This window comes from Schistocerca nitens, chromosome 7, assembly GCF_023898315.1.
Source record: "Schistocerca nitens isolate TAMUIC-IGC-003100 chromosome 7, iqSchNite1.1, whole genome shotgun sequence".
Taxonomy (NCBI): Eukaryota; Metazoa; Arthropoda; class Insecta; order Orthoptera; family Acrididae; genus Schistocerca; species Schistocerca nitens.
Window position 1 is genome coordinate 158,210,506 of NC_064620.1, and position 7,066 is coordinate 158,217,571.

Below are 7,066 nucleotides of genomic sequence, written 5' to 3' on the forward strand. Positions count from 1 at the left end.
AGTATCTGGTGGGTGGGCATGTAGTCTCAAGAAATTGTCGGTTTTCAAGGTTGTGCAGGAAAGAAAAGCAGTAAGAAGTAAGCTTCTCCCAAGGAGTATGCTAACTTGTGCACTAGCTTCCGATATACAGCAGTAGCACAACGTTAAGAAATGTAAGATCCGTGTACTGAACAGTTCCGTGAAAGTCATGAGTAATAATTCTTCGTATTTCGGTAATTTAGAAGAACGCCTCAATTTTGATGATGAACAATGTCACTGGGCAGCAATGGATGAGCTTGAAATGGGGCAGGATGATGGCGGTGGTGGGTAGGGGTGAGCGAGGGTGCGGCGGTGTCCTTTGTGATTCATTAATGCGTAATATCTGAGCAAGGACTGGAATTTCGTCGCCCCCTATTCTGCTGGTAGTATGTCGCATCCACCCTTAGTGACAGCCACACTGCTAGCTTACCTTCCCGATGACTTTGCCGCAGTCTACGTCAACAGCAGCAGGTGGTGGCCGGGTCTTCTCCGCCTGCGCTGCCAGCAGCACCAACTCGTCCTCGTCTGAACGCAGCCGCCAAAGCGCGGCGCTCATCCTCTGTGGGAGATTTGTTTCCACCGTCACAATTCATTCTACTGTGGTTACTAGCATCTTTTTCTGTTTATCTAAAGTATAATATTTCCTGGGTATTTATACACGCATAAAATAAAAACTATTGCAGCATTAAAGTTATCAAATTTCGCAGCTTTGCAACTTTCTATTCATGTATCCAAAAACCCGAGATTTAGCTGCTCATCGTTCGACTGGTTTTCAGATGGTAATATGATGAGATTTTCGATAGTATTTTATCTTGTGTCGAGATCGAAAATATGTTGTAAGCGGTATAGTGATCCAAGTGAAATACTCGATGAATTAGTTCATTAAGTTTGTTGCCAGTTCTTGAAGTTTTACTTGTTACTAACAGCATTACACTTCTCACTCCTTGTACTGTATTGATGAAAATGTACGTGTGAATAAACGTGACGTCAATAAATAATATGGTGTAGAACATCTATTGAGCCCGATATTATTGGAATTTATGTGCAGATATGAAGAGCAGTTTTTATCTGACTGCCGGGTACTATGTGATCATTAAACGACTATCTAGGCAGTCCACCGATTCTTCCTTTGATTGATGCTAGAAACTCGTTTATAAGAACGTATGAAGTCAGCTGTTATTCGAAGACTGACAGTTCTTCGAATAACTAAGATAGACTTGCAACTTTCAGTAGTCGTGATAACAATTCGTGATGTAATGTGTGGTAATTGTCTTACTAAGTAGAAAATGCATACTACTAATAATAATTACTGTTTTTTTAATAAATCTCAGTGTTTCTCACCTCTGGCTTTCGAATTAAATCTTCATCTATCAGGTTTTCGAAAGATTCATCATCTGACTCCCCCTGAAAGCGGAGGCAGAACTCGCCGAAAAGCCTTCGGAACATCTGCGAAGAAAGATTTATAGTCACTTCAACTATTGACCTGAGTTCACACGTTAATCTAATACAATGACAGCGCATGCATTGTAGGTTGCTGGGCAGTCATCAAGTTTGAAATCACAACAGGGTGAGAGTTCTAGGAAGACTTCTTAATATATTCACTATGAAAATATGCACATGAAACCACTAGAAGCGACTTGTCTTGTGCTTCTGTTAATTAGTTGCTGACTTTCTGAAACAGTCACCATTGTTTGGGCCAGAGTAACCGAGCTCGCTCAAATTTCGTTACTTTCTGAAGCTACCAAATAGCAACGATTATATCGTTTGAGAACGTGTAAATTAAACGGCACAATACGTGTAAACTTCAATGCTTGTTAGTAAATAACCTAAGAAACCAGCAATGCTAAACAAAGAGGTAGACAAGTTTACTTCCATATACCCTTAAGCTGGCATCCCGACTGCGTTTTCCCTACCTGAAATTGTTCAGTGGAGCATTCTCTATGTCTTGTTATATTTTTGCACCGTATTACGAAAACACCCTGCCTGGGTCAACTGCACTAATGGATAAAAATTTTACATTTGTTTTCTCTTTTCGCCTTCGCTAATACCAGAATGCCACTCTTAATCACAGGACAAAAATTGTACGCTTGTCGCTTTTCCACCTTCGCTAGTACTACGTATTAACCCATATAGGTAAGCAGAAGTACAAGATACAAATGTCACGTTTGTAGCCTTCTCGTATTCGTTAGTAATAGTATCGTACTCTTCAATTTACCTTTATAGGTAAACTAGCATATATAGTTCAGCTGAAGAATTGCATACATATTTCACGTTTTTCGCTTTTTTAGCTTTCTCTGGTACTAGTATCCTATTCTTGAGTTGGCAATAGTACTACAGAATGTGGAAAACTAACATATGTAAAATTTTTGTCCTGTGTCTCACTTGACCTATGTCATACAACCTATATATGTCAACCAAGGTATTTCATGCCACAGTTACGTATGCCGCATTTTTTTTTTTTTTTTTTTTTGCTTTCGATTACATTTGTATTCTATCCTTCTATTGGCCCAAATGGCTTAACACAATAAGACGGTACTAGGACCGTGCACGGCAAAAAAACGATATTTGTAACATTACATTCTAAATTGGGATATATGTGGTATATATCGACGTTCTCTCTTCTCTGTACTACATTCCTTCTTTTGTCAACATTCGTCTGTGTCTTCTCACTACATTATCTGTGGTAACTTGTGACGCCTTTTTCTAACCTGACGGGTTGTATTCCGTTTTTTGTACTATAAATCATACAAATTCAGAGACGCTCTGCTAGCATCGTAAGAACTCGGTAAAGCCCATACAATAGTGGAACACAAATGGTCGAGACTTAAACGAGTTTATTTGGAAGGGAGCCTACGTAGTTCTTGCACACTCTTGTTAAGTTAATTATGACAGTCTGTATGGCTGTCAGATGTCACTAGTTTAAAACCCGCTTAGGTATCATGGGTATAAGAGAGATGAGGGTACGCACAGGAACATTTAGAGCGCATTTCTCCCAATCTCAATATGCGAATAGAACAGGAACAGAACTTGTATTATCGACGAGATGTACCATCTATTATACTCTGTGTAGTGGATTGGGGAGTTTCTATTTAAGTGTAGATGTCGATATTTTCTTTGGGAGTAGACTTCAGCCTCACAATTGAATTAACAACGAAAGGACCCAGAAATAACGCTTGGTCTCAGTATTGCGTGGTATGTTCGTCGAACATTATGAGGCAGTCATAACACTATGAGGCAATCAAACACAGACCAACGCGAATATAAATATGATTATTCAAGCAATAGCGACAATTTGTAGATATAGCAAGTGATTTTTAGTACATCAACATTACAGAAGTTCGGACATCAGGACTCGACAACGACGTTCAGAATGTCTGCAAGACACTTGCCACCACATTTAGGCTTTGCTACACAAGTTGCAAATGCCGAAATGACCAAAAAATGAATGGGTGGGAGGTAAACAAAATGGAGCTTCATCAGTTGAGCTGTTATATTAGTCTGTTTCGGTGATTACAATGTCGAGTGAAATTTCCAAAGAGCTTTGCAATAACAGCTCATTTATTATTATTACACTGCTTCTCCACTGGCCACGACGCACACCGATTCAGTTTTGAATGGTGCCAAAAACAGTCGTATCTTCTACTTATTCAAGCTGGCCCACAACTTGACAGTTCCTTGATGTAGATGTTGGCACTGGGATCGAGTTGACGTTCGACTTGGTCGCCAGACAAGTTTTATCCAGAACAAATATGACGATGTTGATTGCAACGAGTGTACCAAACATTATACAAAAGGACGCAAAAAACAGTATTTTTTCTCTGTTAGGCCATTATAGTACATTTTCATCTGAAGCATAATTGCGGGTATTAACCACATATACGTCAAACCCAGCCATCGGGAGATTACTTTCCAGAGGAAGCAGAATGTGAACCGCGCGGGGTAGCCGAGCGGTCTGAGGGCGTCTTGTCACTGTTCGAGTTCGCCCTCTGGCATAGATGTATGTGTTGTCATTAGTGGGAGTTAGTTTAAGTTAGATTAAAAAGTGTGTAAGCCTAGGGACCGATGACCTCAGGAGTTTGGCCCCATAGTTCTTACCACAACTTTCCTTTGTAGAATGTAAAAAACATAAGAAGCGCGAGCTTTCTAAATCAATAGGGTAGAAACCTCACAATTATTTCACTCTATTTAAAAACTCATGGTCAAAATGAGAAGCATGTCATTAATCAAGAATAGTTTTTGCACAAAACGTTTGCCCCAGCAATGTTTAACGATAACGAGTAGATACGAATTATTGTTCAACACCAAGATGGCCGGGCACTTCCAAGCAAGATCTTTTCTATATGTGGACAGGGCAACATGAGGAACAATGCACCTTACATGCAAGGCATTCACTTCCCTGATTCAAGAAATAAGGTACGAACTTAATGGAGCTGAAATAGACTGCACCAGAGACGTTAATGCTATCCTAACCTTCAAGACATTTGTCTCTGTATCGACATCATGCCTGAATGCCCTAAAACTGGTGGGGATTGATACGTAACTCCTTCAGTGCGTGCATTCCGTTCAAAATATTAATGGGATACTTTTAAAATTGTTATCTTGTTATTATGAACACTAATCAAGAGCTGATTCCATTTCGAAGTGAAACTGATTGTAGCTTGCACGTTCTGGGATAAGGAGAAGACAGGCATAATATTGTGCTGGATAAATTCCTTGGCTAAGTACCACAGTAACCATCCTTCCGCAACCATTTCCGCAAGCACGGATATTTAAGACATCTTTTCAGTTATAAATGCCCTCTATGTTATTCAAGAGCTACAAACAGAGAGAAAAGTTAACCTCTAGAAGAATTAGAGCAAAATTAACAACTGTAAACAACGCAAACTTGTTTTTTTTTCATACTACAACTTGCTGCTTTACTGCAACCGAAGTAAATATCATATAACGAGTCTGATGATGGCTATGGATCCACAGTTAGCTCACATCCGTTTAAATAACTTCCACCCATGGCCTAGGGAAAGCATATTTGACTAGTAAAAGAAACGGCTTGAGTCCAGCGATCGAGCCTCGCCACTGGTTAAATTTTGAATTAATATCGTTAGCAATGGCGGCTGAAGACTTTCGGCATAAGAATTCACCGCAGATCTGCCGACACAGAGGTTCAGGGCACTCTCTTTGCCCTTTGAGGGGGGAAACTGTCACTATAAGACGGAAATATCTTCCATGACCAACGGCACGAGGATGAAGAAGGCCTGGAAACCACAGCATTAAATACGCGCAATGTGTGCACACAGGTCTTTTGGTCCTCAGATCAAAATTGTCATTATGATCACACCATTAGCAAATGATTCCAGACTGGACCCCTATTCGGATTTCTGGGAGGGGACTGCGTAGAGCGAAATATCCATGATAAAATGACTGAACACCAATGAAAGGGTAACATTCTACGAATTGGGGTATAGAATGCCACAAGACTGAATGTGACAGAGAAGTTACAAAATCTGAACACGGAAATTTCGACGCTCAATCTACGTACCGCATTGTGAGTGTAGTGGAATGGAAAACGACAAGGATTTCTTGTCAGACGAGTATACGGTAATATCATCAGCAAACTAGAGTAGGATATGTTATGAAAAGGAAGGAAGGGCAGAGAGTTGGTTTCTGTAAACATTTCGGTGATAGGGATTTGATCATCGGAATAGAAAACAAACCCACACCATCATTTCAGGCACATATATCGTTGTCGCAAGCAGAAGATCAAGAGATGGAGAGAGTGTATGAAGATATTGATCAGGTAATACAATATTAATATGAGCATGACAATCTAATAGTGTTCCGCATTCGCATACGGTTGTAGGGGAAGGAGTAGGAGAAAGGGTTACAAAGGACATAGTCTTGGAAATAGGTATGAGAGAGGAGAAGACTAATTTAGTTCTGCAACAAATTTCTGCTAGTAATAGGAATTACCCTTTTCAAGAACCGGAAGAGGAGGAGGTATACTTGGAGAAGGTCTCGAAATATGGGAAGATACCAGCTGGATTATACCATGGCCAGGCAAAGGTTCTGCAGGCATATATGCGATTATAAGGGGTAATCAGGGGCTCATATCAACACAGATTGCACTGTAGTAGTGATGTACAGTAGGCAGAAGTTTAAGAGACTAGTCAAGAAAACTCAGTGACGAAGTAAGTGGAATTGTGTTGTACAGAGCAATCAAGAGATTCACTTTAAGTTCTCTGAGGCTATTATGGACACTGCAGTAATGAATAGTTCAGTAGGCAGACCAGTGAAAGAGGAATGTACATCTCTAAAAAGGGCGTTCACGGATTTTGAAAGGAAACACGTAGGTACAAGGAAGGTAACTGCGATGAAATCATGAGTAACAGAAGAAATACGTCTCTTCGATGGAAGAAGAAAGCACGAAATGGTTTAGGAAATTCAGGAATACAGTAAAACAAGTCACCTAGGGATAAACTAATAGAAAATGTAGGGAAGCTATGGTGGAATGGCTGCATGAGCAATGTGAAGAAACGAAAAATCAATCATTGTCGGAATGAGCGAGTCAGCATACAGGAAACTAACACAACCTTTGGTGAAACTAAAGGCACGAACGGTGACATTATATGTGCAATGAGAATTCCACCATTAAGTGCAGAGGAGAGAGCGGGTAGGTGGAAAGAGTCCTCTTTTGAAGGCCACTCTGACGGGGAGTGCTGTCTGATGACGTGATGGAAGAAGAAACAGATGTCGACAGAGAAGAGACAGAATATTCAAAATGAGAATCAGAATTTACAACAAAGCTTTGGACAACGTATCATCAAATAAGGGGGAAAAACAGACAACATTTTCTATAAACACTGGGGAAGCAACAACAAAACGACTATTCACAGCGGTGTGTAGAACGAATTACGCTGGCGATATACCACCTTACTTTCTGAAAACATCATCCACACAACTCCAAAGACAGCAAGAGCAGTCAATTGTGCCAAGTACCGCAGTATCAGCTTATGCATCCACTTTGCAGCCAAAAATAATATGCAGTACAAGG